Below are 12,308 nucleotides of genomic sequence, written 5' to 3'. Positions count from 1 at the left end.
CGATTAAAAAGGAACTCCCTTTAAGTCCTTACGGCATCCGGTACTTATCAGTTGAAAGTGAAGAAGTGCCCTACGATTTAATTATGCTTCTTGGCCTCCACAGTTTGTGGAAAACGCGAATGCAGGTGCGACATGCAGACATAAATACAAGATCCACACGTGAAAACTTCATCGAAAGTGTAGTTTATCTTCGCGAATGTTTCAGGGCTCAGACTGATCCACCAGAGTGGATATCACTGTTTGATGATTTGTCACAAATGAAAAGTTTTTAGCACCACTCGCCTCAGCCCAAGTGTGGCTAAAGTGTTTTACCATATGTTACTTTGTATTACACGTCCAAGACGGCAATAAAGAAAAAAAAAAGTCTGCCTCGGTAGCGCAGTAGGCAGCGCGTCAGTCTCATAATCTGAAGGTCGTGAGTTCGATCCTCACTCGGGGCAAAGGCGGCGCTCTATTTTTGCTCCCTGACGCAATGGTGCACTCATATTTAGGCACTATACTGAAAGTATATTCCATTCTTACGCGGTGTAACTGCTTCGCACTATTTTACTTTCTCAACTCCGTCTAAAATAGCAGTAAGGAGATTCGACACGTCTTGTCGTGCACCCTGTCTGCCTCGGTAGCGCAGTAGATTCCCCTTCCGGCCACCGAGCGTGACGGACGTGTAAATCATGGGCTCCGTAGGAGCGGCTTCAGCGGCCCAGACGGGCCGCGGTAACAGGATTTCTGCCTCGGACGACGAGTATCAAGTTGTTTTGCCTAGTCTGCCAACAGGGCGTTTTCTTTTGAATACCGTTTTTCTACACTGTGATATCAGGGCCCGCCCATACCGGGTGGAAGATTTTCGGGATGCGCTCGCACAGTTATCGCTCCTGCCGGAAGCGGCTGCTTTCGGGGCCTACCGTATGAGCCATGTGTGGGCCATGACCTTCAAGGACAGCGACGCGGTGAAAAAGATCGTCTGCGTCGGAGAGCTGCTGGTCAAGAAGGGCCGGTGTCTCGTCATCGACCCCGCCAAATAGGACGTACTCCTGAAAGTGCATTGGCTGCTGCCCAGCGTTCCTGACGAGGACGTACGTTTTGCCTTCGCGCCACTTGGAAAGGTCACCGACGTCGTCCGCGAGCGCTGGCGGGTTCACGGCGTGGCTGATAAGAACTCAACAACAAGGCTCGTTACGCTGAAGTTGAAGCCGGGCGTAAAGCTCGACGACCTTCCGCATCAGGTGAGCGTCGCTGGGGAACTGGCTTTCGTGGTGGTGCCGGGCAGGGCTCCTCTCTGCCTACGCTGCCGCGGCACGGGCCACATTCGTCGCGAGTGCCGTATTCCACGGTGTGGTGCCTGCCGACGCTTCGCTCATGAGGACAGCCAGTGTGAGCGCACGTACGCTAGCGTCACCGGACCCGTGGGCAACGAGGACAACTCCGCCCTACTCATGGACGAGGCGGACATGGAAGACACGTCGTCCGCGGCGGGTGAAGCAGCTGACGTCGTGGCAAAGCCGGCGGTGCGGCTTGAACAGGAGGAGAAACAAGTCGCTCAGGCTGTTGTCACAGGACACCAACAAGCGACTGCAGAGGGTACCGCGGCCATGCCGAATGCTGAAGAGAAAACCCCACGTGAGGCGGAGGTGACCTCCTGCATCGTTGAACCTGAAGGCATGGGTACCCTTACCGGCCAACTTCACAACCGACGGGGAAACGGCCCCACAACCAGACCGTTAGCCGGACGGCGAAACAGGACAGCAGCGACGGAGACGAGCCACTGCCCAAAGCGCCAGGTATAAGGAGGTCGACCTTGAAGCTTCGGCCGAACGTTACGGTCGATCCACGGCAGGCGGGTAAACCGCCTCCGTAATTCCGTGCTGTCTAGTTCGAGTGGGGTTGGGGGGTTGGTGAGTGCAATGGCCGTCATCCTGAGCGCTAGTTTTTTAGAACCTTGCCAGGCAAGGGGGCCCAAGTTGCACTTGAGTGGCCTTTCCGGAAGGTCGAGCTGCGTCTCCTTTAAAGGCATTCCACGTGGTTATCGGCACACCTTTATGAGCGCTCATACCTGTGTAACTATGATGGGCACCACTCTACCGTGTAGCCATGGCGGTTATTGTCGAAGGAAGGCTACGTGTAGCTACGTTAAACGTACGAGGGCTCAGTGCAAGAAGACGGCAATGTCAGCTAAGTCGTCTCCTCTTGGATAATGACTTACACATAGTAGGAATCCAAGAAACGAAAATTGAGAGCCAAGAGCTAACCGACAGAATGGTGTCCAATTTTAGAGCGCACTTTGACGTGTGCGTTTGTCATGCGGTTGGTGGATGAGGCGGCTGCGCTATATTCATAAGAAATAATTTTGGCATTTGTGTGCAGTCAGTGTTTTCGTGTGAAACTGGGCGCTTCTTAGTGGCTGATTTCTGTTTTGTGGATGTGGATTACCGTGCTATTTGTATCTATGCGCCGAATATTGAAACGGACCGTCGATCCTTCTTTGAGCGTCTTGAAGCGTACGTAAACTGTTCCAAGGTCGTAATACAGCTGGGTGATTTTAACTGTGTTTGCTATGCTGAAGACCGAGCAAAATGTTCACGCGTTCGTGATAAGAGTGCCGAATTTCTAAACGCAGTGGTGCATGATTATGACCTGGAAGATGTGGGTACTGTTTTTGCCAGCGGTAGTCGCCCGCGATTTACCCACTTCCAACGTGACAGCCACGCTCGATTAGATAGATTATACGTGTCAGCCGAACTAGTGCCCTTATGTTGTGAATATGATGTGCAAGCTGTAGCATACAGTGATCACTGCTTGGTAACTGCCATGTTCGGGAAAGGACAGAGCAAACGGCCCTTTAACTGGGATCTCTGGAAAATGAATGCGCAGTTGTTGAATGACGATCCTTTTGTCGATGCTGTAGCGAAGGAACTAGAAAACCTGACTTCAACCAAGCCATTAAGCTTTGCCATTCGATGGGAAGAATTTAAACAGAAAGTAAAAACAATGGCCATTGAAAAAAGCAGTGTCATTCGACACAACCTGAAACAAGCAGAAACAAAGCTTCGCCAGCAATTGCATTTTTTTATTAGCATGGAAAGTGTCGAGCCTGGTGTGTATGTTAACGAATTAAAGGAAGTGAGAACTGAACTAGAAAGGATAGATACAGAAAAATACAAAGCAGCACTTGTGAGATCAAGGTCTGAGAAGTTGTGGGCGGGAGAAACTCCAACTAAACGAGCTTTATCAGACGAGAAGAAGTACGCTTGTCGGAAAGAAATCCGCCAGCTAGCTAAAGGCAATCACATTACATCCGACAAAAATGATATGAAGCAAGGGATCGCCGATCACTTTAAACCAATTTTAGCTCATCCGCGGAATCCTAAATGTAGCTACCAGAATGAATTTCTCTCACTGATGCCAAAGCTCGATGAAGAAGTCACGACACGCCTGCAACTGCCAATTAGCCTGAGTGAGATAGAGTGCGCAATAGACGAGTTATCCCTTGGTAAAGCACCTGGGCCAGATGGCTTGGGGGCCACTTTCTATAAAACCTTCAAGTCTGCATTGGCCCGTGTTCTTCACGAAGTTATCGGCGAAGCGTATGAGCGAAAAAGATTGCCCTTGTCATTCACAACCTCTTATATCGTGCTAATTCCGAAGAGTGATGACGAGGAAAAACTTTTGTTGCCAGGGTCATATCGCCCGATAACTCTAGCCAATGTCGACTATAAAATATTCATGACAGCTTTGGCCAAACGACTGCAAAGTGTAATTAAAACATTGTTAGGGCCGCACCAGACTTGTGGCATTAAAGGCCGCAGCAGTGCAACGAATGTACACACGGCTCGAAGTGTGCTTGAGTGCTGCGATGTGATTGGCGATCACGTCGCGATGATGCAGATCGATTTGGCAAAGGCTTTCGACCTCGTCTCGCACAAGGCTTTGTTCTCCATACTGGAACATGCGAACGTTGGCAAAGTCATAACGGAAGGCGTCATGATGGCGTACAGAGAATGCTTAACGCGCATCATTGTTAATGGGGAGCTCACCGATAGCTTTCCCGTGCTCTCGTCGGTGCGGCAAGGATGCCCGCTGTCGCCCCTTCTATTTGCTGCTTATCTCGAACCACTCTGTTTGGCGATCAGAAATAACGAGCGCATAGCAGGCTATCGGCTGCAGGCAGCACACGTTAAAATTTTGGCATATGCCGACGATATCGCGATTTTCTGCACAACCAAAGCGAGCATTAAGGAGGCAACGACTGTCGTTGAAAATTTTTGTGATTCAACTGCAGCCCAGATAAACTGGGATAAGAGTTACGGCTTCTGGCATGGTAGTTGGAAAGACACGCCGGAGACCTTTTATTTACTGAAGTGGTCGACGTTACCAACCCAATACTTGGGTGTGCCTCTCGGAAATTACCGTGAACCTGAATCGTACTGGCTAGATCAAGTGTCGAAAGCAAAGGAAAAGGCTGACGGGTGGAGAGGAAAACAATTGTCAATGTTTTCTAGAGCCACTGTTTGCATCCTTTTTTTAGTTTCTAAGATATGGTACGTTATGAATGTGTTGTGTGCTGCGAGGGTAAGCGTACAAAAAGTTCACCGTGTTTTCGCTATTTTCATTTGGGCCTCCACCTGGGATAGGATGAGTCGAATGAACTTGTTCCTCCCGGTCAAGAAAGGTGGGCTTGGTTTAGCTCATTTGTTTCTGCGACAAGTCGTCTCACGGTTTGTGTTTTTACGGGATCAAAACGATCCTTTTCTCCGGGCAGTGATACAGGTACGGCTGTGTAGACAACTTCCAGGATTAATTGTTTCGGCTGTTCACAATATGCCAGGAACAGTGACTGGTTACCTACGTGAAGTGGTATGTTCATATAAGATGTTGAACGTACGTTTTTCACAGCAATACCTGTCCACCGTTACCAAGAAAAAACTATACAGAGATCTCGTGGACACGATGTTCCCTCCACCTTTGTACCGTTCTCCGCAACGTGGAGGCCCAGGACAAGACGTTCTAAAGAAAGTAAAAAAAAAAATGCCAATACGGCCGTCAGCTAAGCCTTTTTTCTTCAAATTGCACACAAACACACTTCCCGTTAAGACCTGGCTTCACGGGAAGGGTATTTTCATTCCCTAGAGCACCGACTGCTTATTATGTAAAAAACCGGAAACAATAGAACATGCATTCCTACATTGCTGGGACGCCATCTTTCACTGGGTTGTTCTGTAGAGAACATTGAAAAAACAGTTACCCCTGGACCCATATGGAATACGCTTCTTACCGATTGATAGCGCCGAGGATGTCCCGTATGATCTTATTATGATCCTGAGCCTCCACGCTATGTGGAAAACTAGATTGCAATTTCAAAACGGTGACATTGTTGTTCGACCGGCTCGGGAAAACTTCATTGAGAGTGTTGTGTGTGTAAGAGATGCTTTCAAAGCGCTGCCTGATCCACCACAATGGATCTCCTTTTTTGATGAATTAGCGCTGTTAAAAAGATTTTAGTACCGTGTTGGCCAAAGTGTGGTCCACACGTTTTATCTTTGTAAACCTTGATTGAGTACGTCGAAGTCGGCAATAAAGAAAAAAAAAAAAAAAGCCTCGGTAGCGCAGTAGGCAGCGCGTCAGTCTCATAATCTGAAGGTCGCGAGTTCGATCCTCACTCGGGGCAAAGGCGGCGCTCTATTTTTGCTCCCTGACGCGATGGTGCACTCATATTTAGGCACTATATACTGAAAGTATATTCCATTCTTATGCGGTGTAACTGCTTGACACTATTTTACTTTCTCAACTCCGTCTAAAATAGCAGTAAGGAGATTCGACACGTCTTGTCGTGCACCCTGTCTGCCTCGGTAGCGCAGTAGATTCCACTTCCGGCTACCGTTCGGTGCGGACGCAGAATGACTTGCTCCGGTGGGGCGGTGTTTGCGGCTCAGCCGAGCTGCGGAAACAGGTTTATTGGCGATGAAGACAAAGAATACCAAGTTGTTTTGCCGCAATTGCCTACAGGACCCTGCGTTTTGAATACTGTGTTCCTTCACGGGGACGTGACGGCAAGGCCATTTCGCGCCGAAGACTTCCGGGACATGCTGGTTCGTCTGGGACTACTGCCCGAGGTTGTCACCTTGGGGGCGTTCCAGATGAACCACGTTTGGGCGGTTACGTTCAGGAACTCGGAGTCTACGAAAAAAATGTGGGCGTGCGGCGAAGCTGAGGTAAAAGAAAGAAGGTGCCTAGTGTTGGACCCGGCTAACCAGGAGATACGCGTGAAGGTTTTCTGGCTCCTTCACCATGTCCCAGGCGAAGACGTCCGCGCGGCACTCGCAGCATATGGAAAAGCCGGTGACGTGACCAGACAACGCTGGCGTGTGCAAGGCATCACGGACAAAGGTTCGACAACGCGCACCTTAACCTTGAAGCTGAAGGCGGGCGTGACCATTGAGGATCTGCCACATCAGTTTTGAGTAGCCGGTATGATGGCACTTGTCGTAGCCCCTGGAAGGGCTCCCTTATGCTTGAGGTGCAACCGCACGGGACACATCGGGAGGGATTGTCGCGTTCCGCGCTGCTGTATTTGCCGGCGCTTTGGCCACGACGAGAGCCAATGTGTGCGGACGTATGCGAACATCGCAGGCCCCGCAAAGTCTGACGAAGTAGTACAAGAGCACGTCATGGATGCAGCTGATGCCGAGGAAGCGGCTGGTGGGTCCGACGTTACGCAAGGTTCAAAGGCAAAAGTCCTCGCTACGCTTGACGGGGCCAGCAGCACTGTCAAGCATGGAAAGGACGATAAAGTGCAAAGAACAGACGCGGACGTGGAAAAGTCTGCCAAGGACGCAGTGACTAAGGTCGCCACAAAGGACAGCAGCAAAGACAAAAAGAAGACAGAAGCGGAGAAGGCAACCCCTATGGACACCAGTGGCCCAAGCGGTACGGCGCCGAAGAGGTCCCTTGAGGAGAGCAATGACGGCGAACCAGGGAAAATCAAAGCGGTTCAGAGCGAGCCGCCTTTGGAGACAACCAACGTCCGGCGACCGACTTTGAAGCCGACGCCGAATGTGCCGCCCGATAGGAAACCGGCGGCGTCAACGCTGACATAGCATGAGAATGTGCCTAAGACGCTTTCCGTTTTTCCTTTTAGTTTTTTTCTTGGGGGGGGGGGGGGGGGGTTTGCGGGGGAACGGTGGGGTAGCGGGTGACTGCAACAAGACGCAAGTTTCGCGATGGAAATTCATAGATATGGCATCCAACAACGACAGTCCAGAGGATGGTTTTCGCTGCGCTATGCCGGTAAACGTGAGTGTGCAGCAAGTTATGGGCAGTGAATGTATGCCATGACCGCTACTTTTCCTTCTTCATAACATAATGAATTCCACCAATGTCGCGTTACGTGTCGGAAGTATAAATGTAAGAGGCCTTGGTTCTAAACGTAAACAGTACCAGCTAAGCAGGCTGTTCATGGAAACCAATCTTGACATTATCGCAGTGCAAGAAACTAAAATAGAAAGTGAAGAAGGAACGGAACGTATGGTAGCGGCTTTTAGGCCACGGTATTATGTGGAATTCCGGATCAAACTACAGAACAGGTATTCGGCTTTAACTCAGGAAGAGGACCTTAGTGTTGAAGCAATGAACGACAATCTCATGGGCATCATTAAGGAGTGCGCAAGCGCTGTAACGGCCGAAGAGAGAGTTATGCATGGTAGGGACGCGCCGGCCACTTATAATGAACTTCTTAAACACTTCTATCTCTCGCGGCGACAATACCCTCCTCCTCACCCCAAGCTCACTAGGCCTCAGGCACTGACATTCAGACTGTTGCAGACAGAAACCTATCCCAACCTGTTCACGTTACATGCGATATATCCGGAGATTTACACTGATGACGCGTGCCCTGCTTGCGGGGATAGATCAACACTTTCGCACATGCTCTGGGGATGTATCTCTATAGCAAGCCCTGACCTCAGCTCAGCTAGGTGGGAGGCGGCCCTCGGCAACCCACTTCTGGCTGAGCAACGTTGGGCTGTCCAGCAGGCCCACGATGCGGCTGGCAGGCTAGGCCTGTCGGTCCCGACGTGGGAGCGGCCCGCGACGTGCTAATACGCGTTCTGCAGGACTGTAAAATAAAAGTTACTCAATCAATCAATCAATCAATAGAAGTCGGTGGTAACGCCGTTAGACAGGAAACCAGTAAGCTATCGCAGGAGACGAAAGATCTGATCAAGAAACGCCAATGTATGAAAGCCTCTAATCCTACAGCTAGAATAGAACTGGCAGAACTTTCTAAGTTAATCAACAAGCGTAAGACAGCGGACATCAGGAACTATAATATGGATAGAAATGAACAGGCTCTCAGGAACGGAGGAAGCCTAAAAACAGTGAAGAAGAAACTAGGAATAGGCAAGAATCAGATGTGTGCGTTAAGAGACAAAGCCGGCAATATCGTTACTAATATGGATGAGATAGTTCAAGTGGCTGAGGAGTTCTATAGAGATTTATACAGTACCAGTGGCACCCACGACGGTAGTGGAAGAGAGAATAGCCTAGAGGAATTCGAAATCCCACAGGTAACGCCAGAAGAAGTAAAGAAAGCCTTAGGAGCTATGCAAAGGGGGAAGGCAGCTGGGGAGGATCAGGTAACAGCAGATTTGTTGAAGGATGGTGGTCAGATTGTTCTAGAGAAACTGGCCACCCTGTATACGCCATGCCTCATAACCTCGAGCGTACCGGAATCTTGGAAGAACGCTAACATAATCCTAATCCATAAGAAAGGGGACGCCAAAGACTTGAAAAATTATAGACCGATCAGCTTACTGCCCGTTGCCTACAAAGTATTTACTAAGGCAATCGCAAATAGAATCAGGAACACCTTAGACTTCTGTCAACCAAAGGACCCGGCAGGATTCCGTAAAGGCTACTCAACAATAGACCATATTCACACTATCAATCAAGTGATAGAGAAATGTGCAGAATATAACCAACCCTTATATATAGCTTTCATTGATTACGAGAAAGCGTTTGATTCAGTCGAAACCTCAGCAGTCATGGAGGCATTACGGAATCAGGGTGTAGATGAGCCATATGTAAAAATACTGGAAGATATCTATAGCGGCTCCACAGCCACCGTATTCCTCCACAAAGAAAGCAACAAAATCCCTATAAAGAAAGGCGTCAGACAGGGAGATACGATATCTCCAATGCTATTCACAGCATGTTTACAGGAGGTATTCAGAGGCCTGGAGTGGGAAGAATTGGGGATAAAAGTTGATGGAGAATACCTTAGCAACTTGCGATTCGCTGATGATATTGCCTTGCTTAGTAACTCAGGAGACCAATTGCAATGCATGCTCACTGACCTGGAGAGGCAAAGCAGAAGGGTGGGTCTGAAAATTAATCTGCAGAAAACTAAAGTATTGTTTAACAGTCTCGGAAGAGAACAGCAGTTTACGATAGGTAGCGAAGCACTGGAAGTGGTAAGGGAATACATCTACTTAGGGCAGGTAGTGACCACGGATCCGGATCATGAGACTGAAATAACCAGAAGAATAAGAATGGGTTGGGGTGCGTTTGGCAGGCATTCTCAAATCATGAACAGCAGGTTGCCACTATCCCTCAAAAGGAAAGTGTACAACAGCTGTGTGTTACCAGTACTCACATATGGGGCAGAAACCTGGAGGCTTACGAAAGGGGTTCTGCTGAAATTGAGGACGACGCAACGAGCTATGGAAAGAAGAAAGATGGGTGTAACGTTAAGGGATAAGAAAAGAGCAGATTGGGTGAGGCAACAAACGCGGGTAAACGACATCTTAGTTGAAATCAAGAAAAAGAAATGGGCATGGGCCGGACATGTAATGAGGAGGGAAGATAACCGATGGTCACTAAGAGTTACGGACAGCGACACTAAGAGTTAGGCAGCGCGTTAGTCTTATAATCTGAAGGTCGTGAGTTCGATCCTCACTCGGGGCAAAGGCTGCGCTCTATTTTTGCTCCCTGACGCGACGGTGCACTCATATTTAGGCACTATACTGAAAGTATATTCCATTCTTATGCGGTGTAACTGCTTCGCACTATTTTACTTTCTCAACTCCGTCTAAAATAGCAGTAAGGAGATTCGACACGTCTTGTCGTGCACCCTGTCTGCCTCGGTAGCGCAGTAGGCAGCGCGTCAGTCTCATAATCTGAAGGTCGTGAGTTCGATCCTCACTCGGGGCAAAGGCGGCGCTCTATTTTTGCTCCCTGACGCAATGGTGCACTCATATTTAGGCACTATACTGAAAGTATATTCCATTCTTACGCGGTGTAACTGCTTCGCACTATTTTACTTTCTCAACTCCGTCTAAAATAGCAGTAAGGAGATTCGACACGTCTTGTCGTGCACCCTGTCTGCCTCGGTAGCGCAGTAGATTCCCCTTCCGGCCACCGAGCGTGACGGACGTGTAAATCATGGGCTCCGTAGGAGCGGCTTCAGCGGCCCAGACGGGCCGCGGTAACAGGATTTCTGCCTCGGACGACGAGTATCAAGTTGTTTTGCCTAGTCTGCCAACAGGGCGTTTTCTTTTGAATACCGTTTTTCTACACTGTGATATCAGGGCCCGCCCATACCGGGTGGAAGATTTTCGGGATGCGCTCGCACAGTTATCGCTCCTGCCGGAAGCGGCTGCTTTCGGGGCCTACCGTATGAGCCATGTGTGGGCCATGACCTTCAAGGACAGCGACGCGGTGAAAAAGATCGTCTGCGTCGGAGAGCTGCTGGTCAAGAAGGGCCGGTGTCTCGTCATCGACCCCGCCAAATAGGACGTACTCCTGAAAGTGCATTGGCTGCTGCCCAGCGTTCCTGACGAGGACGTACGTTTTGCCTTCGCGCCACTTGGAAAGGTCACCGACGTCGTCCGCGAGCGCTGGCGGGTTCACGGCGTGGCTGATAAGAACTCAACAACAAGGCTCGTTACGCTGAAGTTGAAGCCGGGCGTAAAGCTCGACGACCTTCCGCATCAGGTGAGCGTCGCTGGGGAACTGGCTTTCGTGGTGGTGCCGGGCAGGGCTCCTCTCTGCCTACGCTGCCGCGGCACGGGCCACATTCGTCGCGAGTGCCGTATTCCACGGTGTGGTGCCTGCCGACGCTTCGCTCATGAGGACAGCCAGTGTGAGCGCACGTACGCTAGCGTCACCGGACCCGTGGGCAACGAGGACAACTCCGCCCTACTCATGGACGAGGCGGACATGGAAGACACGTCGTCCGCGGCGGGTGAAGCAGCTGACGTCGTGGCAAAGCCGGCGGTGCGGCTTGAACAGGAGGAGAAACAAGTCGCTCAGGCTGTTGTCACAGGACACCAACAAGCGACTGCAGAGGGTACCGCGGCCATGCCGAATGCTGAAGAGAAAACCCCACGTGAGGCGGAGGTGACCTCCTGCATCGTTGAACCTGAAGGCATGGGTACCCTTACCGGCCAACTTCACAACCGACGGGGAAACGGCCCCACAACCAGACCGTTAGCCGGACGGCGAAACAGGACAGCAGCGACGGAGACGAGCCACTGCCCAAAGCGCCAGGTATAAGGAGGTCGACCTTGAAGCTTCGGCCGAACGTTACGGTCGATCCACGGCAGGCGGGTAAACCGCCTCCGTAATTCCGTGCTGTCTAGTTCGAGTGGGGTTGGGGGGTTGGTGAGTGCAATGGCCGTCATCCTGAGCGCTAGTTTTTTAGAACCTTGCCAGGCAAGGGGGCCCAAGTTGCACTTGAGTGGCCTTTCCGGAAGGTCGAGCTGCGTCTCCTTTAAAGGCATTCCACGTGGTTATCGGCACACCTTTATGAGCGCTCATACCTGTGTAACTATGATGGGCACCACTCTACCGTGTAGCCATGGCGGTTATTGTCGAAGGAAGGCTACGTGTAGCTACGTTAAACGTACGAGGGCTCAGTGCAAGAAGACGGCAATGTCAGCTAAGTCGTCTCCTCTTGGATAATGACTTACACATAGTAGGAATCCAAGAAACGAAAATTGAGAGCCAAGAGCTAACCGACAGAATGGTGTCCAATTTTAGAGCGCACTTTGACGTGTGCGTTTGTCATGCGGTTGGTGGATGAGGCGGCTGCGCTATATTCATAAGAAATAATTTTGGCATTTGTGTGCAGTCAGTGTTTTCGTGTGAAACTGGGCGCTTCTTAGTGGCTGATTTCTGTTTTGTGGATGTGGATTACCGTGCTATTTGTATCTATGCGCCGAATATTGAAACGGACCGTCGATCCTTCTTTGAGCGTCTTGAAGCGTACGTAAACTGTTCCAAGGTCGTAATACAGCTGGGTGATTTTAACTGTG

General features: G+C 50.2%; 3 non-coding genes across 3 annotated transcripts; all 3 read left to right on the top strand.

Annotated features, from left to right (window-relative positions):
* The first annotated feature begins 367 nt into the window (after positions 1-367).
* Positions 368-440, top strand: TRNAM-CAU (transfer RNA methionine (anticodon CAU)). Its single transcript has one exon. It is a non-coding gene; the product is annotated as a tRNA-Met (tRNA).
* A 5,149-nt stretch (positions 441-5,589) lies between these two features.
* TRNAM-CAU (transfer RNA methionine (anticodon CAU)) lies at positions 5,590-5,662 on the top strand. The gene has a single exon. It is a non-coding gene; the product is annotated as a tRNA-Met (tRNA).
* Positions 5,663-10,130: 4,468 nt separating this feature from the next.
* Positions 10,131-10,203, top strand: TRNAM-CAU (transfer RNA methionine (anticodon CAU)). The gene has a single exon. It is a non-coding gene; the product is annotated as a tRNA-Met (tRNA).
* Positions 10,204-12,308: the final 2,105 nt, after the last annotated feature.

The sequence above is a fragment of the Dermacentor andersoni genome, chromosome 3 (genome assembly GCF_023375885.2).
Source record: "Dermacentor andersoni chromosome 3, qqDerAnde1_hic_scaffold, whole genome shotgun sequence".
Classification (NCBI taxonomy): Eukaryota; Metazoa; Arthropoda; class Arachnida; order Ixodida; family Ixodidae; genus Dermacentor; species Dermacentor andersoni.
Note: the sequence above shows the minus strand (reverse complement) of the source record. Positions and strands in the feature narration are given on the sequence as shown.